We start from the raw sequence: 25,355 nt of genomic DNA on the forward strand, positions 1-25,355 counted from the left end.
TTTGGATAGGATTCTCCTCACCTTGGCTGCAACTATGCTAGAGGCCTATTCTTCAGTGGGAGAAGGAGCTTTCTTTGGTGTCAACCTTGTCTTCACATTGACTGATCTTCTCATTTAGCTATGACTGCTTAATTCTCCCTTATGAACCAAAGGTCTTCCAGCTGCTGCTCCAGATTCCTAACACAAGTCTTCCAGTTCACCCATCTGCATCCTCTCCGGGAGAGGGGAGTTCCCCTAGGGCTGCCACATCTCACATGAGAGGCACATCACTGTCTCTCTCATGAAATCATTTTAAATGTTCTAACTACGCCCTTCCTTAGGAAAATAAGAATATACCAGATATTCACCTCAGACTCTGCTCGCCTAAGCCTTTGCTCACCAAAGCCTCAACTCCCCACTCCCACCCTGGCCCACTCATATGATGGCTGCTCCAATGATGGCCGCTCTGCTTAGGCCACTCTGCTTAAACCGTTCACCCATTTAAAACCAATTCTTATGTGAAGAACAAAAGGATGACAGGAGTGAAGGTAGGATTGATTTGAGATAAAGGTGGGAAGATGTGCCTGGAGGCTGCAGAAATGGCTGAGATCCTCAATGAATACTTCTCTTCAGTATTCACCAAGGAGAGGGTCCTTGATAGCAGTGAGGACAATATGGTGGTGTTAATGTTCGAGAGAATGTTGATATTAAGAGAGAGGATGTGTTGGAGCAGTTAAAATGGATTAGGATGGATCTCCCTGGGGTCTGTCAGAATATTCCCCAAGCTATTCCACAAGGCAAGGGAGGAGATTGCGGTGCCTCTGGCTAGGATCTTTGTGCCCTCGTTATCCATGGGAATGATATTGGAGGATTGGAAAATGGCAAATATTGTCCCCTTGTTCAAAAAGGCAGTGGGAAAGTCCAGGTAATTATAGACCAGTGAGCCTTACGTCTGTGGTGGGCAAGCTGTTGGAAAGGATTCTTAGAGATAGGATCTATGAGCATTTAGAGAATCATGATCTGATCAGGGACAGTCAGTATGGCTTTGTGAAGGGCAGATCATGTCTCACAAGCCTGATAGAGTTCTTTGAGGAGGTGACCAGACATATTAATGAGGGTAGTGCAGTGGATGGGGTCTACATTAATTTTAGTAAGGCATTGACATGGTTCCACGTAGTAGGCTTATACAGAAAGTCAGAAGACCTGCGATCCAGGGAAACTAGGCCAAATTGATTCAAAATTGGCTTGCCTGTAGGAAGTAGAGGGTTGTGGTGGAGGAAGTTTTTCTGGTTTGGAGGGCTGTGACTACTGGGTCCCACAAGGATAGGTTCTGAAACCTCTGCTTTTTGTAATTTTTATTAATGACTTGGATTAGGGGAACGAAGGGTGTGTTGGCAAATTTGCAGATGACACAAAGGTTGGTGGTGTTGTGAATAGCATAAAGGATTGTAGAAGAGGGTAGGATGCAGACCTGGGCTGAGAAGTGGGAGATGGAGTTCAATCTGGAGAAGTGTGAGGTGGAACACTTTGGAAGGACAAACTCCAAGGCAGAGTACAAAGTCAAAGGCAGGATTCTTGGTTGTGTGGAAGAGCAGAGGGATCTGGGGGGCCATGTCCACAGTTCCCTGAAAGTTGCCTTTCAGGTAGACAGGGTAGTAAAGAAAGCTTATGGGATGTTAGCTTTCATAAATCGAGGAAATGAGTTTAAGAGCCATGAGGTAATGATGCAGCTCTACAAAACTCTGGGTATACCACACTTGGAGCACTGTGTCCAGTTCTGGTTGCTTCATTTGATGGAAGCGTTGGAAAGGTTTACCAGGTTGCTACCTGGTTTAGAGAGTATGCATTATGAGAAGAGATTAACAGAGTTATGGCTTTACTCTTTGGAGAGAAGGAAGATGAGAGGAGTCGTAATTGAGGCATACAAGATATTAAGAGGAATAGATAGAGTGGACAGCCAGTGCCTCCTTTCCAGGGCAGCACTGCTCAATACAATAGAACATGGCTTTAAGGTCATGGGTGGAAAGTTCAAGGGAGATGTTAGAGGAAGGTTTTTATCTAGAGAGTGGTTGGTGCATGGAATGCACTACCTGGGTCAGTGGTGGAGGCAAGAACATTGGTGAAATTCAAGAGACTACGAGAAAAGCATATGGTGGGTTATGTGGGAGGCAGGGTCTAAAGGTCAGTACAACATTGTGGGCCCAAGGGCTTGTACTGTGCCTTACTGTTCTATGTTCTATGAACCTTGCATAGGAGATGTTCAGTCTGTTTGGAAGGGAAGCATCATTGTCGTTGACTCACAGAGTTCAGTTCTCTTGTGGTCTATTACAGGTTTTGACCTCTTGCCATACACACCTCAGGTCACAGGTGTAAATATGGATCCTCTGTGTGTAACCCAGTTTTGTCTTCTGGATTTCATGGGAGAGTTCAGCCCTGGCTGATCTTAGTGCCAACTTGTCTCTTGTCCTGAAGGCAGCATCACAAGCTCTGAGAATTCCACGGACCTCTGTATCCAACCATGGTTCCTAGTTAGCCCTGGTTATGCAGTATTTGATCTCCACAAATTTCTCAATGGACTTGCTGGTAGGTAGCCAGTCACTGAACTCGTGTACTTGTTGATGTTTACATAGCTACTGTAGGTGGTTGACTTCCTGAAACAGCTCGGTCTCGAAGCAGTCCTGTAGCGCTATTGTGCATTTCCCCCCACCCTGGCTCTGTCCTGATCTCCCTACGAATTAACTTCATTTGTATATGCAGCAGGCTGTATGCTGGGTTAGCAGGACGGATATGTGGTCCAAGTATCCAAGATGGGGGTGAGTGGCGAAATGAATAAGCTTCATCATTTTGCAATGGTGACTAGTTATAAGGAAATAAAAAACCACCTGAAATTGTGTCATAAATTTCACCTTATCTGAGAATTTTATTTCATGAAGGCTTGTCAATGGAAATCAGTGATTTTTGGCAACTCCTTATGTTTTTACATGGGTGTGGCTTTAAGTAAATCTTTTTCCAGGTATTGTACATTGTAGCTACTTATTTGTACTCATGAGAAAATCTCTGCTAATATTCAGATTTCTGACAAATAGACCCATGAGGCTAAGAAAGTTTTATTAGAAAGCAATGATGGGTCCTTTAGAAGGAAGTATCTTGCCCCTATTGTTATTAAACAAGTTAAACTGAATACTCAGATATACTGTATACCTGGAAAATGGAGATTGCTGTAAAATGCATTGGCTTTGTGATAGAAATCAAATAATCCCATTTTTCTTCATTGATTTTATGTATGTATTGGAAAGCAATAGCTCCTCAGAGATATTAAAGATAATGCTGCAATTTTAATTTATGGAGGAAAAGTGATTGAAATTCAAAAGTACATTTTTTTCTCATTTAGTTATTTAATGGCTGATAGATACTTGACATATCATAGATCAATTATTATGCATAAATCAAGAAAAAAACTGCAACATTTAGACTTTTAATGAGATTATTAGTTTAACAATATTGTTTGCCTAACAGATGAATGACAGAAATTGACATTGGACTTATGAATGTTGGTGCATGAATTTAAATAATAGGACGTGTCAAATGTTTAGTGGGGTTTGGATGATTTTGTCTGAGTACGAATTTTAATCTTAAAGGATGCATTTAATTTATGGAAGTTAGCTCACGCCAAAAAACATGCTGAGAAAATATCCAACACAGTGGGCAAATGACATCATGAATGCACCCAGAAAATATTCAACAAATTTAGATAAGAAGTGTGGAGGTGGGAAATGACAGTAAAACCCATTCTCTTTGCCCATCCTCATCCAAAGTTCTGCCTGGATCCTCAGTAATTTACTGTATTGATTATGTATTGATTGTAATAAAGTTTGGAGTAAGAATTTAAAATCACCTATTCATTATCCTTCTTCCAGTGGAATTAAACATTTTCTGTGGAAATTCAAAAATAAACCAAAACATCCATGATTCTATCTCAAAAATGAACACGTTTTGCAAGATTATCCCAGGAGGTGCTTTCATTGATTGCCATGCCTCCTGAGGTAATAAGAAATCAGTCTGTGTTCTAACCAAATTTCAATTTATTTGCACTTACTGTTATTTTAGATGGCACACCAGCATGCAGCAATTTGGTGACAATTATTGTATGAAGTCCTTTGGGAAGAGAGAGAAAAATATGATTGAACAGATGAGCACTTGGCTAAAAAGCTGTGAGAGAAAAGTTAGGTCTGGAGCAGGAACTCATCGCACAACAATAATACCAAATTGAACAGCACAGTTAGTGTACCGGATAGCACGATACCATTACAGCTCCAGCATTTGGGATTGGGGTTTGAATTCCATGCTGTATGTAAGGAGTTGGTTCGTTCTCCCCATGTCTGCATGGGTTTTCCCTATGGGGTCCGGTTTCCTCCCACCATTCAAAACGTACCAGGTACTCCAGGTTAATTGGGTGGTACGGACTCGTGGGCTGAAATGGCCTATTATCGTGCTGTATCTCTAATTTTTTTTTAAATTGGTTACAATGGCACTGATTTAAAAAATTATTTTTCATATAACCACACAGATTTTTTTAAGTTTTTTTTAAATTTTTCACACAATGAACCATATTAACCAAAATACACACAAACATTTCCCTCTTGAATATACACAGTGTCATTTTCTCCCTTTTCCCTCCTTCCCACCCCCTCCCTACCCACTAAACGTTCAACATATACAATACAATAAACCCATTAAACAATGTCATCACACAATGAAAATAAACAAGAAAATTGTGTCATCTACTTTTACACACTGGGTCAGTTCATTTCGTCTTCTTCTCATTCTATCATTTTAGGGGGTGGAGATCCGCGGTAGGCCCTCTCTATTGTGTTCCATATATGATAAGCACACAAAGATTGACACAGAACTGAACAGGAGAGTTAAATGAGAAAATCAGTAGCACATGTGAAAGAGAAAGATTAACATGTTACTTAAGACTGAACCTAAAAGCTTAGGTCATTTTAAAAAAAGATCGATAAAGAACCAAAAATTATTATGTAGTCAGAGGTCACTATTAACAGGTCATCAAAATGATTTGCACAAATACCTCACTGTTATTAATCAGAACTAGCTTTTGTGCTCAATGTAATAGTTACAGAAGTTGTCAATGCAACTTCTTACCTCTATATAATGTCCTTTTTCCAAGGATAAGAGTAGCAACACCAGAGGGCATCTGTACAAAATGAAGGGACAAAACTTTCGGGGAGACATCAGGGGTGGGTTTTTTTTTTTTTTTTTTTTTTTTTTTTTTTTTTTTTTTTTTTTTTACACAGAGAGTTGTGGATGCCTAGAATGCTTTGCCAGGGGTGGTGGTGGAGGCTGAAACATTAGGGGCATTTAAGAGACTCTTAGACAGCAACATGCATGAAAGAAAAATAGATGGTTATGAGGCAGGGAAGGTTTCTTTGGGGTAGGTATATATAGGTTGGCACAACATTATGGGCTAAAGGGCCTGTAATATTCTATATTCTATCTTTCAGAGCATAACATTTTCACATCTACTCATTTAATAGTTGATCCCATATAATAGTCAACCCCCCCTTTATTGGCCCAAAAATCATGTGTTTTCAGTATGAGCCATGCAAAATCGACCCCCACCCTATTTTTGGCCCTGACCATGTGCCCATCTGAACTTCAGATGCCCCGACTACGAACCCTCGCACTGGTCACCCCTCACTCATCCAAGCTCCCGATGCCTTGAACGACACAGTAACTTACTGCGGTCAAAAGTTCATCCCTCCCAAAATTTGACCCAAAAAATTGGTCCAAAAATCTCAAATGTTACATGAGTATATACAGTACATGTGCCATAGAAAGAAAAATTAATTTGTATTCATAGAGTACACAAAAGTGCTTGAGAAACTCAGAGGACATGTAGCATTCTTTATGGCAAAGATACATGGCCAACATTTTGGGCCTGAGCCCTTTGTCAAGGTATGAACAAAAGCAGGCAGTTGCCTGAACAAAATGGTGGGGGGGAGGGCCAGGGGAGGAGCACAGCCCTACAGGTCATTGGTGGATATGGGTAGGAGGGCAGAAGAGAAAAATGCTGAGGTGATAGGGGGAGGTGATAGCTCTCTAAATGGAGCTGGAGGAAAGGAGTCAGATGAATGGGGAAATAGACAGAGACAGGGGAGGGGCCTAATGAAAACTAGAGAAGTCAATGTTAATGTCATCTGGTTGGCGAGAGCCCAGAAATGTTCCTCCAATTTGAGAGTGGCCACAGAACAACACCTAATATTCCATCTGGGTGCACTTAAAAGAAAATTATTACCTTTAACACACTGGAGGAAACTAAAGCTTTAATGTACAGAAATGTGTGGATAGATGTTAATAGTTTCTACCTGTTCTTTGTGCATGTACCTCATTAGTACCTTGTGCTGATGAAAGATATAATTTGAGTAGGGCTATGGGAGTTCTCAATAGATTAAATGTTAAACCACCGCCAGTGGGCTGATATCGCCTCAAACCGTGCATCTTGGCGCCTCACAGTTCGGCGGGCAGCAACCTCCTTTGAAGAAGACCGCAGAGCCCACCTCACTGACAAAAGGCAAAGGAGGAAAAACCCAACACCCAACCCCAACCAACCAATTTTCCCCTGCAACCGCTGCAACCGTGTCTGCCTGTCCGGCATCGGACTTGTCAGCCATAAACGAGCCTGCAGCTGACGTGGACATTTACCCCCTCCATAAATCTTCGTCTGCGAAGCCAAGCCAAAGAAAGAAAAGAAATGTTAAACCACTATTCTGCTCTTTCTTACAGATAGCAAAATACCAGACGATTAACCTTCACCTATATCGATCAAAAACATGACAATAGATTTCCTGTCTTGATTTGCTCTTTTGCTCTCTTGGGAGTTTGCTGGGCACATGTGAAATATACTGGCCCCCAGGAGAGAAGAAATAAAGGAACTTTGAATATTTTAAAAGGCTTGACAAGCTAGACAGATTGGCAGTTAAGAGAAAACTATCACAGGACTGGAGTCAAATTTAGGCCCTGACTTTGTAAGGACAGTATTTGTCCAATCTAATATTTTGAAATAAAAATCCAAATCATTTCCTCTTGTTAAATAATTGTGTATTTGCATAAATATGATCATGAATGCATGCAATTTAATCCTTAAGAACGAGTTGTTAATAGAGTGTTAACACATGAGGGTATTTAATGTTATACGCATCAGGTCCACAACAGTTGCTCACAGAACCCCTCTCAATAAAACAGAAGAGATAGATCTGAAAAATAATTAGTCCACATCAGGGTCAGAGACAAAAAGATTACATTTGGAAAAAATAATTATTCAAAGATTGGCAATTGATAACACTGAAAACCTGAACATTCAGCATTTGGGAAAGAAATGGCTATGGCATCAAAGTTAGTGCACGGCACGTCAGTAAACTTGCATTAAACATTAGACAGCAGAACCTAGTCACTTGTCACAATGAGAGACAGAGATGCCAGTAACTGGAGAGCATGCAGAATAACTAAAAGTAGGAGAGCTAAACACAATGTTTAGTGCACAGTGCAGCAGGAATTGCACTAACAGGATAAAATGGTGACTCACACACAGGCAGAAAATTTACACACACAGATTTCTGACATCAGAATGAGCAAAAAGATATTTTATTGTTAATTTGAGTATTCATGGATTCTTATTAATCTATTATCTCTACTTGAAGCCAAAAAGTATTTCATTCACTGAAGTACTACAGAAATTGAAGGTTTGTCTCAATCCACAGTCACGTAGTAGAAAAAGTTACACGCTTGATCAAGGAATCGAGGAGCAGGAAAACTCAGCAAATGTACCATTTTATGAAAAGATTTATCCAGACTTTGCAGTTTTGGTGACTTCTTTAACTGAGCACTGCAAGGTATATCTATGTCAGATTTAAATAATAATTATGTGCAAATTTTTAATGTTTGACTTTAGTGTGATGTGCAAATTGAAACAATGTCATTTTTGAACTGGGTGGGGGGGGAGGCATATTCACCAAATGATACCTCAGAAGTTTAATGAAAATGTTCACCTGAGGTGCAAAGCAGTTGCTATTCCAGTTTAAAACAACATAATTATATCCAGCAGTGGAGTATTGAACTAATGAACAGATAACAGACTTTATTTACGTGAAGCTTCTCAGTACATCTTCTGTAGCAATTATTTGGCCTCATTCATTCAGGTGCCTTGCCATTCAGTGTGGTTGATTATGTCTTTCCTCTGTCATGATCTCTAACCCTCTGAATTGCAGTTGTTATCTCCTGTGTTCTCCTTTGGTGAAGGCTCCATCTTTTAGCTGAGACCATAGTCGATGTTGAGTTCATGATTCTTTGGCTTGGCTTCGCGGACGAAGATTTATGGAGGGGGTAAAAAGTCCACGTCAGCTGCAGGCTCGTTTGTGGCTGACAAGTCCGATGCGGGACAGGCAGACACGATTGCAGCGGTTGCAGGGGAAAATTGGTTGGTTGGGGTTGGGTGTTGGGTTTTTCCTCCTTTGCCTTTTGTCAGTGAGGTGAGTTCATGATTATACAAGGGAAAAATACTGAAGTGCTTTCCCACTACCTTCTTCAGTTGCAGTGTCCATCCTGGACTGGTGACCTGGGCCATTCATCCACAGATTCATCTGTTCAGTGTTTTTAGTATCATAACCAAAAATTAGAATTTGTAGAATCTGCTTTTAAAAACCATCCACCATCTGCAATCCATGGCTTCACGAGATCCTGATTGGGAGGCTGAACAGGTACTGCACCTATCGGACAGAAGGAGCACCTTACACCTCTTTTTGCTGATCACTTGCGTAGCACTGACACTGGCCTAGATACATGATTAATTGTTTTTGTTCCATGAATTCTGTGAATTGTTTGCATTGTTATAAATTTAACAGCTTTCACGTTCTTCGGTCGCATCCCCGTTTCCAAGTTTGGTGTCAACATGTCTCTGACATACTTGAAGAACCCTTTGCTTTTCTCCTTTACATTAGCTATCAGATTTTGCTTGTGTTCATTACGCATTTCCTTCATTTATTATTGTTCCTTCAAACTCATTACTTTTCTGAACAATTTAAAATTGTACATGTTCACTGCTTTCTTATAGTTTTCCTCTATGTGCTTCTTGTAAAAATATTCCTTGTTTATGTTTTAATTCCGTATCTTTTTCTGTAATTATTTCATCTCATTTTAATAATTTCATACATTCTTTTATTCCGAAAAAAAAGATAGTTAAAAATTTTGCCTTCATGATGTTCCCTGGCTGTTCTTTTTGCTTTTCTGCACTGAAATTACATTATAGACATTTTTTCCTAGTTTTCCTGAATTAATATCTCACTTATTAATCGGTCTGGTAGTTAGTACGTACCCAGCTGTCACTCTCCCTTATGTTCTCCTTCAGGTGCTTTTTCAAGTGCGTCTCCACTCATTTTCAACTCTTCCCATCCTATTAGCTTCAATATTTGCAATGTGAATCAGTTGCCTAAATAAACATACTTCTAACTTTAAACCCATCCCTAGCAGACACGAGAGTAGAGAAGAGATTGTCCAAAGGGAATATCAAAGGTAGAGGCCATTAAGATAAGGAGTTCATAGAAGAATCAATGATGAGGTGGACTTATCAAGCATTATTAGAGGATTTTAATGAGGGTTTCTGTAGAGGCAACAGAGGGCCAGTGGAAGATCATTAATGATAAAGCTAGAGAGATTAGGGGATGTGGGAGGAAGACATTAGGGTAGGCAGAGGATAAGGAAACAGCTGATGGTGGCCTTTGTGTATTGGAAAGGATCTGATCACCAGGGAAATGAATCAATTTTCTTGGTGTATTCTGGAGGAGAACTACTACTTTTCTTTGGTCAGGGCTGTGTGCATCTGTTCTCACCTTCCATCAGCTGCTGAGAATGGATGAAGCCAGGAACAACTCATTCAAGGTCACAGCCTCGTGAGAACAGTTAAATGACTGACCCATTTTCTTAGATGAAGTACGTGCCTGATTCCCATCAGCCAACCATCTGAGTTAATCCAGAAATAGGAAGAATGGTTTGGATTTATGGGTTTGACATTTTAATTTTTCACCTGACACAAATCTACATTGATCATGGGATCAATACACCTAAAGTGTTTTAGGTCAAGGATCTTTCAAAGGATTTTCTGGGATTGGCTCTTAATTCCTTTTATCTGCTTGTTGGTCACATTTTTTCTGATAATCCCATAAAACAAAAACTCTGCTTCCCACTGCTCAAAAATGGCAATTCATACATCCAACTGCTCGGCCTTCAATACCATTATTCCCTCAGTGCTGGTCAAGAAGCTACAAAATCTAGGCCCTCTGCAACTGGATCCTTAACTTTCTCATTAGAAGACCACAGTCATTACAAATTGAAAACAATGTCTTCTCCTCACTGATTATCAACACAGACGCAACACAAGGATGTGTGCGTAGCCCACTGTCCACTCATTATACACCCATGACTGTGTGGTATGGCACAATTCCAATGCTATCTACATATTTGCCGATGAAACCACAGTTGTTGGCAAAATCACAAATGGCAATGAGGGAGCGTACAGGAGGGAGATAGATCAGCTCATTGAATGGTGTAACAAGAACCTTGCGCTCAACATCAGCAAAACCAAGGAGATGATTATGGACTTCAGGAGGAAGTCAGGACACACAATCCAGTCCTCATTGAGGGTTCAGTAATGGAGATGGTCAAGAACTTCAAACTCCTGGGTGTGAACGTCTCCAAGGATCTGTCCTGGAGCCTCCAATATTGATCCAATCACAAAGAAGGCTTGCCAGCGGCTATTCTTTGTGAGTTGTCTGAGGAGATTTGATATGTCACTGAAGATTCTCATAAACTTCTACAGGTATACAGTGGAGAGCATACTGGCTGGTTGCATCTCTGCCTGGAATGGAGGCGCCAACACTCAGGACAAGAATAAACTCCAATGGGATGTTAAGTCAGCCTGTGACATCAAAGGGACCAGACTTCACTCCATCAAGGACATCTACATGAGGCAGTGTCTTAAAAAAGCAGCTTCTATCCTCAAAGACCCCCACCTCCAAGGCCATTCCCTCTTCACTCTGCTACCATCAGGGAAAAGGTGCAGGAGCACTCAGCAGCACAAGGACAGCATCTTCCCCATTGTCATCAGATCCCTGAATCATCAATGAACCATAGGCACTACCTTACTTTCCATTCAATTATTTTTACTTTTTTATAGTAATGTTGTAAGATGGTTATAATGTGTATGTTTGCTCTATGACGTTGCCACAAAACACTGACTTGACTTGTACATGACAATACATTTTGATTCTGATTCTATCACTGAAAGTCTGTTTAAATCTAAATCATCTTCTTCATTTCCTGTTTGACCTTTTTTTACCAAATTTATGGAAGCAAATGCTAAAGATAGCTTCATAACTTAGAAAACAATGTTACATATTCTGCCTGGATCGCTTAAAACCCAGTGGCATGAAAGCATTCAAGCTGGATGGAATGGGAGCTGCTTTGCCAAAGATCGAAAGAAGCTACAGAAGATGACGAATGCAGCTCAGAACATCATGCAAACCTTGTCCTCCAAACAACTCTGTCGACATCTCCTGCTACTGAGGTAAGGACCCTTCTCACCCCAGACCCACTCCATTCTCTCTTCTCTCATGGGGGGGGGGGGAGGAATTCAAGAGTGTGAAATTGGGTACCAACAGTTTTAAATGTACTTCCCAGGAAGCAATCAGGGGATTGAATGAATCCATCAATAGTGCTCTCATATTGCCCCTGCTATGTACTAATTAATCTTTCTCATTGTAACCTGTTGCTCTGTAACTGTGCTTTTCCCACACAACTTCATACAACTGCATGAAAGTTAGAGTTGGCATGCTGGACTACTCGTGGAAGAACATTTCTCATGATACTAGGTATAATCTGACAATGAATTTTAAATATTTCCAATGTTACAGACCAGCAGCAATGAAAATTCACCAAGGCAGTGTTATTATTTTCTTTTAAAATATATTTATTAATAACTACTGATTCTATAATTCACATTAATCAAATCAAACCCAACTATGTGCAAGTGTGTGCGTGTTTGTGTGGGGTGGGGGGGTGGGAATACTCATACAGCTTAGGCACAATTCTAGAAAATCATTCCATAGTTTAGTCTGAGAAATCCATTGTCAAAATGCAAACTTTTAAACTGATGCACAGAAGTAATCACGAAGGAGATGGGAGAGACTGAGTCTGAGCGACTGGACTGCCGTAAGCTCACAAATCCTCATCGAATTTCTTCCAGAGAAATATATTTTCGTATCAACAGTTGTTACAACTCCCATTTTCCTTGCATAGGGGAAACAAAATGCGTGACTTCCATGATGCTTCCAAAACCCATGTTCGGGTCAATAAAAGTGACCATTCCTTTGGTCACGGTGGGGTTCAATAATTCCCCTCACAGGGAGAATTAGCCAAATTGTCCATTATCACAGAGAGTCATTCCTGCTCCGTGTTCGATGAGATGGCCACTGGTCAATAATGTGCTGTTCCTTCAATGTTCCACACACATGATTCTCTCTCAGTCACGTGATGGAGTAGTGGCCAGTTGGGGAACTCCAGCCCTCTCCAGAAAAGTAAAAAAAAGACAGTGAAAAAACAAAGGCACAAACACAAAAACCAAAATAAAGTGAAAGTAAAGGTGTGGAGAAAATGGCAGTGAAGAAAGAAAAGCCAAAAGCAACGGGAAGAAGAGAAGAAGAAAAGACGTCAGAAGAAGAAGGTGAAGGCCTTACCTGTCCGAGAAGGCCCACCACGGAGAGAGAAGCCCGCTCCCCAAGGTCAGTTGAAGCCCCGAACTCGGGACTACAAAAATGGCTCACGGAGCCAAACAAAAGTGTGCAACCGCGCATGCGCAAGACAAAAATAACACTGACGGGAGGGGGGACCAGTTGAGGAGTCGATCTCCAGAGCTGAAATTGACAACCACAACAAAGCAGCAAGAGGAAAACATAGAAAATAACGAGAACAAGAAAGAAGAGAGTAAAAAGAAATCAAAGAAACAACAGATGACCAAGCCAGAGGAAGAAGACCAGCAGCAAGACACTTCTAATAAAAATAAGAAGACCAAAAATACTCAACAAGATAAAACAAACAACCCAACAAGAAAACCAGAAGAGACAGAGGTAAAGGACACAGATCCTGGAGTGGACTCAGAAAAAGAAGAGGAATGGAAGATGAAGGGAAGGGCAAGTACATGGATATATATTTTTTTAAAGAATATATGGAATCAGTAAAAGAATGGCAATCACAAGAATTCAGTGAAATAAAAAGAGTAAAAAGTACAGAAGAAAAAATGAATAGATTAGAGATGATCATGTCGGATATAGGAAAAAGAGTGGACAAGGTGGAAGAACGAGAAACAGCCATAGAAATGGAAATAGATGACTTAAGAAAGAAATTAGAAGAATCTGATAAAAAAGTTAAAGAGACACAAGAGCTGTTAGCTCAGAAGATAGATATAATGGAAAATTATAATAGAAGAAACAATATAAAGATAGTGGGCCTTAAGGAAGATGAAGAAGGCAAGAATATGAGAGAATTTATAAAAGAATGGATCCCCAGGGTCCTAGGAAGACCAGAATTACAGGAAGAAATGGAAATAGAAAGGGCACACAGAACATTAGCCCCTAAACCACAACCACAATAAAAACCAAGATCCATTCTAGTAAAATTCCTAAGATATACAACAAGAGAAAATATATTGGAGAAAGCAATGAGGAAAATAAGAGAAGACAAAAAACCACTGGAATATAAAGGTCAAAATTTTTTTTTCTATCCATATATAAGTTTTGAACTCCTGAAGAAGAGGAAGGAGTTTAATACAGCAAAAACGATCCTATGGAAAAAAGGATATAAATTTATGCTAAACTATCCAGCGGTACTTAAAATAGTTATTCCAGGACAGCAAAACAGACTATTCTTGGATCTGGAGGAAGCACGAAAATTTGCAGAACAACTACAAAACAGACAGAGAGATGAAGATATGTAATAAGAACAAAAATGACCACAAACTATATGTATGTGTGTATGTAGGTATATATTCGTGTTATATAGTGAGCTCTCCACTGGCCACCGTGACAGAGGTGCACCAAAGAAGAGGTACAAGGACTGCCTAAAGAAATCTCTTGGTGCCTGCCACATTGACCACCGCCAGTGGGCTGATATCGCATCAAACCGTGCATCTTGGTGCCTCACAGTTTGGCGGCCAGCAACCTCCTTTGAAGAAGACCGCAGAGCCCACCTCACTGACAAAAGGCAAAGGAGGAAAAACCCAACACCCAACCCCAACCAACCAATTTTCCCCTGCAACCGCTGCAACCGTGTCTGCCTGTCCCACATCGGACTTGTCAGCCACAAACGAGCCTGCAGCTGACATGGACATTTACCCCCTCCTTAAATCTTCTTTCGCGAAGCCAAGCCAAAGAATATATATATATATGTGTGTGTGTGTATGTGAGTATGTATATATATAAAAAAATATAGAGTATAGGTAAGAACTAAGAAGGGAAAGAAAGGAAGTATGGGGGGAATTAAGAGAGTGACCTTTGTTATATATGAAGATTAAAATCTTTTCTGGGGGGGCTGGGTGGGAAGAGTTACGGTCACTGGGAAATCAGTTCATGCTTGCGAGTGAATTCGCAAATCCAAATGGAGAGGGGAGATGTGGTTGCCCGACAAGGGACAAAGGGCAACTCAGGAAGGGGAGGGGATAGTGGGGTTAAAGGAATTTTAGATAGGAGAATAATGGAAATATTTTATGTTTTAGAAATGTTGTCTTATAATGTGTTCAAAAAAGGAAAGCAGAAATGGATAAGAAGGAAAGGTGATGATGAGGAAACAGAAAGGAAAGGTAAACAAAGTATGAAATGGCTATGTTGAACTATATGACTTTAAATATTAATGGAATACATAACCAAATCAAAAGGAAGAAACTGCTAAATTTACTGAAAAAAGAAAAAATTGATATAGCATTCGTACAAGAAACACACTTAACTGAAGTGGAACACAAGAAATTAAAGAGAGATTGGATAGGACATGTAACAGCAGCGTCATATAATTCAAAAGCTAGAGGAGTAGCTACATTAATCAGTAAAAATGTACGAATCAAAATAGAAGAGGAAATAATAGATCCAGCAGGGAGATATGTAATGATAAAATGTCAGATATATTTGGAGTTTTGGAATTTACTCAATGTATATTCACCTAACGAAGAAGATCAAAAATTTATGCAAGATATCTTTTTGAAGATAGTAGACACGCAAGGGAACATACCTTAATTTGGATTCAAACATGGATAAAACTGGGAAAAAAATTAACAGAAAGAACAAAGTAACCACATTTATAATTAAATCGATGCAAGAAATGCAACTTTTGGATATATGGAGGAAACAACACCCAAAGGAAAAGGAATATTCATACTATTCGGGTAGACATAAAACATACTCAAGAATAGACCTATTCCTGTTATCAGCTCGCATGCAAGAGAGAGTTAGGAAAACGGAATATAAAGCTAGACTATTATCGGACCACTCACCCCTGTTATTGACAATAGAGTTAGAGGACATCCCACCAAGAATGTACAGATGGAGATTAAACTCCATGTTACTTAAAAGGCAGGATTTTAGAGAATTCATTGAACGAAAAATTAAAATGTACTTTGAAATAAATACGGAATCAGTGAAAGATAAGTTTATACTATGGGACGCAATGAAAGCGTTCATCAGAGGGCAAATAATAAGTTATGTAACTAAGATGAAGAAGGACTACAATCAGGAAACAGAGCAGTTGGAAAGGGAAATAGCAAATATAGAAAAAGAATTAGCAATGAAGGAAGACACAACTAAAAGAAGAGAATTGGCAGATAAAAAAATAAAATATGAAACACTACAAACATATAAGGTGGAGAAGAACATAATGAAGACAAAACAGAAATATTATGAACTAGGAGAAAAAACGCACAAAATTCTAGCGTGGCAGCTTAAGACAGAACAAAGTAAGAGAATGGTATTGGCATTAAAGAAAAAAGACAAGCAAATCACATATAATCCAACGGAGATTAATGAAAATTTCAGAGAATTCTACGAACAATTATATCAAACTGAAAACGAAGGGAAAGAAGACAAAATAGATGAATTCTTAACTAAAATTGAACTACCGAAATTACAAACAGAGGAACAAAATAAATTAACAGAACCATTTGAAATAGAAGAAATACAGGAGATAATAAAAAAAACTACCGAATAATAAAACACCAGGAGAGGATGGATTCCCAATAGAATTCTATAAAACATTTAAAGATTTATTAATTCCTCCCCTTCTGGAAGTAATCAACCAGATTGATAAAACACAAAGCTTACCAGATTCATGCAAAACAGCAATAATTACAGTAATACCAAAGACAGGGAAAGATCCACTCGCACCAGCGTCATATAGACCAATATCTTTACTTAACACAGATTATAAGATAATAGCTAAACTATTAGCAAACAGATTAGCTGACTATGTACCAAAAATAGTAAATCTAGACCAAAATGGATTTATTAAAAAAAGACGAACAGAGAATATTTGTAAATTTATTAACTTAATTCATGCAGTAGAAGAAAATAAAGCTCCAACAGTAGCGGTTGCTTTAGACGCAGAGAAGGCCTTTAACAGAGTAGAATGGAATTATTTATTCAAAGTACTACAAAAATTCAGCCTACCAGAGAAATATATTAATTTGATTAAAGCATTATACAAGGAGCCATTGGTGAAAGTGACAGTAAATGGATATATATCAAAACAATTTAACTTAAGCAGATCAACAAGGCAGGGATGCCCACTATCTCCCTTATTGTTTGCAGTAGCCATAGAACCACTAGCAGAACTGATAAGAACAGAAAATAAAATAAAAGGAATAAAAATAATAGACAAGGAATATAAAATCAGTCTATTTGCAGAAGACGTTATAGTATACTTAGCAGAACCAGAAATATCAATAAAAGAATTACATAGGAAATTGAAGGAATATGGAGAAGTGCCGGGGTACAAGATTAACGCAAATAAAAGTGAAGCAATGCCAATGAATAATGTGGATTTCTCAAAATTTAAGAAAGAATCACCATTCAGATGGCAAACGCAAGCAATGCGATACCTAGGTATACAAATAAATAAAAACCTCGGCCATCTATATAAACTCAATTATTATCCATTAATGAAAAAATTACAAGACGACTTAGAGCATTGGAAAGACTTACCACTAACACTGATAGGAAGGATAAACTGTATTAAAATGAACATTTTCCCAAGGATACAATACCTATTTCAGACATTACCAATACGCTTAACAGAGAAATTCTTCAAGGAGTTAAATAATAAGGAAATTTTTATGGAAAGGGGGGGAAACCGAGGATAGCACTAGATAAATTAACAGAATGGTATAAACAAGGAGGCTTACAACTACCAAACTTTAAAAATTATTATAGAGCCGCACAATTAAGATACCTATCAGATTTTTATCAAACAAGGGAAAAGCCAGATTGGACTAGATTAGAATTAGATAAAATAGGGGAGAAGATACCTGAACATATATTATATAAATGGGATGAAAATTAGTACAACGTTGGAATTCTCCAGTATTGCATCATCTGCTCAACATTTGGAAGAAGATTCATGTAGAAAGGAATAAAACAAATTACCAACTACCAAAACTGATACTGACACAAAATCAGCTAATCCCTTTTACAATAGATAACCTTTCCTTTAGCGAATGGGAGAAAAAAGGGATCAAAAGAATAGAAAATTGTTTTTCAGGAAATAAATTATTATCCTTTGAACAAATGAAGGATAAATATAATATAACTCACGATACAGTGTTGGCATACTACCAACTGAAATCCTACTTGAAGGACAAATTGGGAAGCAGTCTGAGGTTACCAGAGGGAAGTAATTTTGAATATTTGATTACAGACACAATGATAATCAAAAAATTTGTAACAAACATGTATATTAAACTACAAGAAAAGGAGAATGAGGAAACAAATGGTAAAACTAAACAAAAATGGGAACAAGATCTAAATATAAAGATAAAGAAGGAAACATGGGAGAAGTTATGCTCAGGAACTATGAGAAATACAATAAACACGAGGTTACGTATGATACAATATAACTGGATACACAGGCTATACATTACACCTCAAAAGTTAAATAAATGGGACCCAACAGTATCTGACGGATGTTTTTGCTGTAAAAAGGAAATGGGAACAACAATTCATGCAATTTGGACATGTGAGAAAGTGAAAAAATTTTGGGAAGATCTAAACCATATATTAAATAAAATCACAAAAAGCAATATACCAAAAAACCCAGAGATCTTCCTCCTAAGTAACATAAAAAACAAAGAATTTGGACTCGAGTTGGATGGAGCACAAAAAAGATTTGTTATGATAGCCCTAGCTGTAGCAAAAAAATGTATTATGTCAACCTGGAAATTAGAAGATAACTTGAGAATACAACAATGGTATATAGAAATGAATAAATGTATTCCATTAGAAAAAATAACCTATAATTTAAGAAATAACATTACAATATTTGAACAAATATGGGAGCCATACATGAAACACAATAGAGAAAACCTACGTGGACTTCCACTACCGAAAATTACAGAAGGAGAAGCGAATGAAAAGAACTGACTCAGTGGAATTTCTTGTTTATTTTTATTGAGTGACAACATTGTTTGACGGATTTAATGTATCTTATATTCTGAACTTTAAATGAATGGGAGGGGAGGTGAGGGAGGGAGGAAGGGGAGGAGGGAAGGGGGGGAAGAAAATTACACTGTATATATTTAAGAAGGAAAATGTATGTATCTTGATCAATATGGTTTATAGTGTGAAAAATAAAAAATTTAAAAAAAAACACATGATTCTCTCACCACCTGTGTCCCTGGAAAAAGCAACAAATGTCTCTTCTCCTCTCTCTAAAGTATTGAATTTGGGTGTAGCCTGTACTAGCTTTTGCCACCCAGCATCTCAAAAGCTGTGAATGGTTGCAGCCTATGGTTGCCCTTAAAGTGATACTCACACTAAATGAAATGGGAGCTCGTAATACCCAAAACTTGAATTTTCTACTGACAGGTAACCTCCTGTCCCAATCCAGTTATACTGTTTCCACCTGTCCTTTACCCATTCCCATTGACAGGTAACCTCCTGCCAAAATCTGGTTCTATTCTTCCATCTATCCTTTACCAATTCCAATTTTCTTGGCCATTCCACAACTCACTCTTCACAAACCTCTCCCATAATCTCCTCCCCTACCTTTCTCCCCACTCTACCTCTCCCATCTGTCCAATATCCTATTACCTCTTCCCCCCCCCCAACACCTTCCTCCTCCTTTTTGTTCTTGCTTTTGACCCCTTCCCATCTTAGTCTCAATAAATGGTCCAAACCTGAAATACTGACTGTTAATTTCTCTCCATGGATGCTGCCTGACCTGCTGAGCCCCTCCAGCTTCTCAATAGGCACTTTTATATGGCCGCACCTGGATAGCCCTCCTAGGACCCAAGTGCATTTAATGGGTCAAAGGAGCTCCCAGCACCTTTTAACCTGCAGGGGGATCACCCCCCCCCCTCCCCCAGTCACTCACCAGATGAAATGAAGTAAAAGATTTTAACCTTACTCTTCCTGGGAAGCACGTTTAAACCACGTTAAAATATTCCCTTTCCTGACTTGCACTGCTGAGTTCTCCTCTACATTTGAGCTTGGCACCAACCTGCTGCCCGATGATGCACGCATGCAAGCGCTGACATCTCTGGAATAATTGGGTCAGCCATTTTCATTTTCAAGCCACCAGATGACGAGACCTAGTTAAGTTCAACTGGGTTCCCTGACTACCTCCGAGGTAGGGCAGGGATCCAGTTGATTTTGGAGCATGCTGACCAGGTCGAATCCTTTTAAGCTGCCTTGTGAGTGGGGTACTAACTGGGCAAATTGCCTGGTTAACCCCATTTTACAAAGCAGCTTGAAAATGCCCAATGTTTATCCAATATCTGAACTAAACATTAAGGAACCATCAGCAAACAGCCCTAGTTTTGATCTCAAGACTGCAGGAATGTCTATGATTAAAAGTTGCACCTTGCATTCTGCCCTGGGGATCGGCATCTATGTCTAAGTGGATATGTTCCAATGATATTAATCATTTTTCTTTGTACTAGATATGAGACCAGAGGTGAAGATTTTCCCCCTTTAGTTGCTTGACATCAATTTTGCAAAGGTTTACTGAGGCCATATTTAATCAATTTCTGCCTTGATGCTAAGGACAGTCATTCTCACATCACTTCTGGAATTCAAGATCATATTTGTATCAGGATTGTATTAAGGTCGGGTCAGAAGCCTCAAAATCCAGATGTAATCCAAAATGAGCATCATTGAGCAGGTTATTGGTGAGTAATTGTTAAAAAGCAATACTGGCAGAGATACCTTTCTATTTTGTTAATGATTATGTACAGATTGAAGCAACATTAATTGGCAGGGCTCCATATACTAACAGAGGTAATAAGCATTATAAATATGACATCAGGACTGTGTAATTAATCAGAAAATGATATGCCAAGAGCAAAACAAAATGGATACCATGAGAAGGCAACATAGAAGGATCTTAACACTGCAAAGCTGTATATCGTAAGTAATTTAAGAGACAGTGACCATTCTTAGAGAAAGTGTATGCTCAACAGAGAGACCAAATAGAAGTCCACATAGAATTGTTTTGCAGGCTATGTGTACCATCAAAAGATAAAGAACAGTGATGAAGGAGCAATTTTAAGTTAGTACAAGCTCTAGAACATAAATAAATAAATAATGAGAAGCCCTGAATAGAATTTATTGCTTGAAGGCGGTCAACAGAACCCAAAGATCAACAACTGTGCGTTATTTCTTGTATCTTACAGTTTTGAAATGTAAAAAAAACTCTTCCCACTTCTTTCTGTTCCACTGACTCTGATCCCTTGTGCATCCCTCTTCACCACTGTGTTGGTTATCAATTCAGACGCGTAGGTGCATTAATGATAAAGCCAGCTTACCTCCAATTTCTCTTACTTTTGATCTTACTTACAATCTATAATTTTTTTCCTTTCTTGCTGTAGCTTTCTCTCATTCTTTGTGGAAAAACCTTAAGATGATTTTCATTACATTAGACATATAAATGTAGTTCTCACTCTGAAATTATTCCTATTGCTTTCAAATGATAGTGTGTAGTAGCCTGCAGTCTACTCCGTGGGCCAACACAGGAAATGGCCGTCAAACGGATGATGTGTGAGCTGAGCAGCCCGTTACCATGGGCTGCAAAGGCAGAGGCTAAACCAGCCAATCGCCAGCACCGGATCGCAAGGGGTCCAATCCGGGCCAGCGGATCACAAGGTGACCAATCTGTGGCCGGCAGGTCACAAGCCATGCCCGTGGTGATGTGGCGGTCAGCCTATAAAAGGTGGAGCAAATTGCCGAATAAACTCAGTGTCGATTGCAGTCCCTCAGTGTGAACCTCTTTCTTCAAACAATAACCCTGACCCATAACCGTAGCAGTGTGCTACAAGTGCCCATTTGCTATGGAAGCATATTTCCTATCCTGTTGTTAGTTCATGAAAGGACACCTCACTTTATTTATCCCTTAAGTATGGTTTTAAAGTGGAGTTATCCTCCTGCTCTGCTGCAAACTGCTCTAGCTCAGAAAGAGATGAATTAGAACTTTGGACTTCATTCATATAAGTGTTGAAAACAAAATCAAAATTGATATGCAGGTATATGTTTTCTTATTTTTACTTTTGCTGCTTTTTCATTCTCTCCATCCAATCTGTTATATCTCACTTTGTCAGCTGATGAAAGTTCACCCTATTTCCTCCTCTGATATTCCTCTATTCCATGCAGACCCTGTGCCCAGCAACACTATTCCATCTCTGGGGACCTTCAGCCCTAGTACATTCCACAGATAGAAAATGTCCTCTCAGCGATCTCTGACACCATGCAAGTCCGTGTCCTTTCCAACTCCAACATATGATTTGTTAAAATACTTTGTTTAAAGAAGCCAAAAAAAAGCTCTTTTGAACATGAACCAAGGAGGAATCAAACATTTAATTCATTTTTTTTTCTTACAACTATTGGATTGGTTTTAGTTGCTCTTTCAGAAAGTGCATTCCAGAAAAATCACAATATGCTGGAAAAAACTCTCTACTCATCTCCCCATGTTTTCTTTTCCATTTAACTAAAAACTCTACGTCATGGTTGTCAATCACCTCTGATGCAAGTAAGTTCTCCCAATCTACTCTATCAAATTCAAAACCCATCATAACTATAGTTGTCATGATCTGGTGCAGGCCAATGAGGTGAGGCAGAATAATAGTTGGGCACAAACTAGACGAGCCCAAGGGCTTGTTTCTGTGCTGTAGTGTTCTGTGGTTCTAATCACTTATCTGGATGACTAAAGGATTTTGGATTAGGTAAAGAAGATCAAGGGAGATTTAAAGGAGGTCTTCAAAATTTGTGTACCTTGGACTGGGTTGCAACGAGTGCCAGATGAGAAAGGGAGGTTTACAGTAAGAGAGGGTTACTGGTTCAAAGTTTCATTTTATTGTCATGCAATAATACATTAAAAATGTACTACGCATGATATACTTTAGCTTTTGTCTTCCATAAGGCAAAAGAAGTGTCACCATGAGCATTGCCCGGTGCAACTAACAATAGGAGAAAGAGAACAAAAGAGGATCACTCAGAGACATTGAGTGCAATCGCCTCCAACGCTCCCAGAGCCTCTGTAGCCACACAGACCATTTCAACCCAAATTCCAGATCTAAACCTGATCTAATACAGCAAGAGTGGGTTTCGGGAAGAGAGGGTTTCAGTAAGAAAGGCTTTAGCAAGAGAGGGTTGCTGGATTCTTAGGGTTCCTTTTGGCATTATGTTAGATTAATGTGTAATTTTTCCCTCATATGTTCTGCATAATAAAGTAGTTTGATAATCACTCATGTATGTCTGGTATCACCTTTGGTTGTGAATACCTCCTGTTGCTGAATCTGAAAAGAACTCGGGTTGAACATTGAAATTCTTCATTACAAAACTGACAATGCAGACAGAATTCAGCAGAACATTTTGCAAACTGAAGGACATACCCACATCTGGGTCTGAGTTTCGTGTGCCTGGGTGAATGGACATTCATGGTTTTGGAGTCATGACCAACACAATGTCCATATGTTGGAGTTCTAAAATGGAAGGCAGTGATGGCAGCTTCTGGGTAAGTTCATTGCCCTGTTGTACAAGATGGGGTTCCCCAAACAAAACAAAAATAAGAACAGCTACTGGAGTTTGCCTGGGAAAATAAATATGTCTTGTTCCTGATGGCGGATCAATGAGTGGCCACAGGGAGAGCGGTAACCATGGAACAGCAAAATAATACTTTGACAGAAGTGGATTATGGAGATGCTGAAACACAGCCAGCTACTCTCGACTGCAGGGTTATCAAAGTGCACCAGGAACATTGAAAAAGGCTGAGGGATCAGGATCCGGATCAAGTTCAGCTCATAGCCAAAGCTTGGGATAGCTGGGATAATATGACCTTACAAGGGCTCCAATGATTGGCTATTCCCGCAAAGGCAGGAGTAGCCCCCACCCCCAGAAGAGCAGCCAATGGTACAGGCTCCTCAAGGTACCATGCTTGTGACAATGGCAGAGGAGCATGTGACCCAAGAAGAAAGGATGATGAGGGATTAGGTATAGTGTGGAATTACCATAATCCAGGATAAAGAGACAAAGAGGATTAAGTTTAAACAAGGCACCAGGAAGTCTTTTGCCCAATGGTTGACCCAGTAATGGGATATGAGCACCACCACAGTGCATCTGATTTCCCCCTCTCTTAATTACCAGATGATAAACAATGATGACAAGCTACCAATTTATTCTCATGAATCTGACACAGTAATGAAGGTATCCTTCTGCCATAGATTGGGTGCTGCATGGTGAACCTTAGCGTCTATAGATAAAGGATTAACAATCCTCCAATCCAAGGCTACACAGACTGGGATGGCTCCATTGAGAAGGAATTGACCAATGTACACCTTTCCTGCCCTGTGAGGAGCAACCCATCTCCTGGTTGAGGTGGAGAGGATGATTGAAAACATTTAGGTTGTTGGGCCAATTTGATGTGGATGCCCAATCACCCTTTACCATAGTGATGTAGCCAGGGTCCTTGGGCAGTTCACATAATAAAATCCTTGATCCAAGGGGACCTGAGGCCTTATATTCCCATTACCCTAAAAGCAGATGGTGGACACTCTATTAGATTTTTCAGTGTTAACTTCAACACCCGGTATCAGGATCTGGATAGAGGGTCTAGGAGCATCTGGAATAAAAGGTACAAGAGATGACAGTCCTTCCTATTCCATATACAGTAAAACCACCTGAATCTGGTACCAATGGGGATTGGTAGATGCCAGATAAGTGACTTTTCAATTTGTTTGAAATTGTACGTTGCATGGAGCCAAAAATAGATGGAGGAGATCTTAAATATTAATGCAGGAAATGGGCATAGAGTCGTGGGAAGCAAGCAGTGAGATAATGGAACCTATACAGATTAAAGAGGAGGAAGTGCGTGTAGTCTTAAAGCAAATAAGGGTGGATAATCCCCAGAGTCTAACTAGTAATTCCATCGGACCTTGAGGGAGGCTAGTATAGAAATTGCAGGGGCTCTGGCAGAGAATTGAGGGTAGCTCATGTTGTTCCATTGTTTTTTTTAAACTTTATTTATGTTGTTCAAAAAACAATTAGTACATAACATATACAACAATTAACCCTAAACATAAACATATTTTTTTAAATATAGAAAAAGAAAAGAAAGGACCCCCCCCCTTCACCCAACTCTCCTAAGGAGAGCCATAAAGAAAGAAAAAAAAGAAAAAATATAAAAAAAATTAAGCATACATATTAAGATCTAATCAATTTAAATTGAAATGTAAATATTCTGAATATAACAACCACATATTAATAAAAAAACTATAATTATCACGTGAAACATGTAATTTTTTCCATTATTAAACAATATTTCATCTCATTATGCCATCTATTAATATCAATCATATTTGTATCTTTCCACGTACTAGCAATACATTTTTTCACTACAGATAAAGCTAAATATACAAAAGCAAGTTGAAACTTATCTAATCCCAAACTTTTCAAAGGTTGCAAACTACCCAATAAAAACACTGTCGGATCTAAAAGTATTTTAACCTTATACAGGTATTCTAAAAACAATTGAATTTTCTTCCAAAAAGATTGTATATGACCAAACAG

At 39.1% G+C, this 25,355-nt stretch overlaps 1 long non-coding RNA gene across 1 annotated transcript in view; it reads right to left on the reverse strand.

Moving 5' to 3' along the window:
- LOC138760681 (uncharacterized) overlaps positions 1-25,355 on the reverse strand; it is a 43,397-nt gene that overhangs the window by 6,484 nt on the left and 11,558 nt on the right. Inside the window, exon 4 of the long non-coding RNA XR_011355807.1 lies at positions 4,076-4,134. This is a non-coding gene — a long non-coding RNA (uncharacterized lncRNA). The remainder of the gene's footprint in view (positions 1-4,075; positions 4,135-25,355) is intronic.

The sequence above is a fragment of the Narcine bancroftii genome, chromosome 4, assembly GCF_036971445.1.
Source record: "Narcine bancroftii isolate sNarBan1 chromosome 4, sNarBan1.hap1, whole genome shotgun sequence".
NCBI lineage: Eukaryota > Metazoa > Chordata > Chondrichthyes > Torpediniformes > Narcinidae > Narcine > Narcine bancroftii.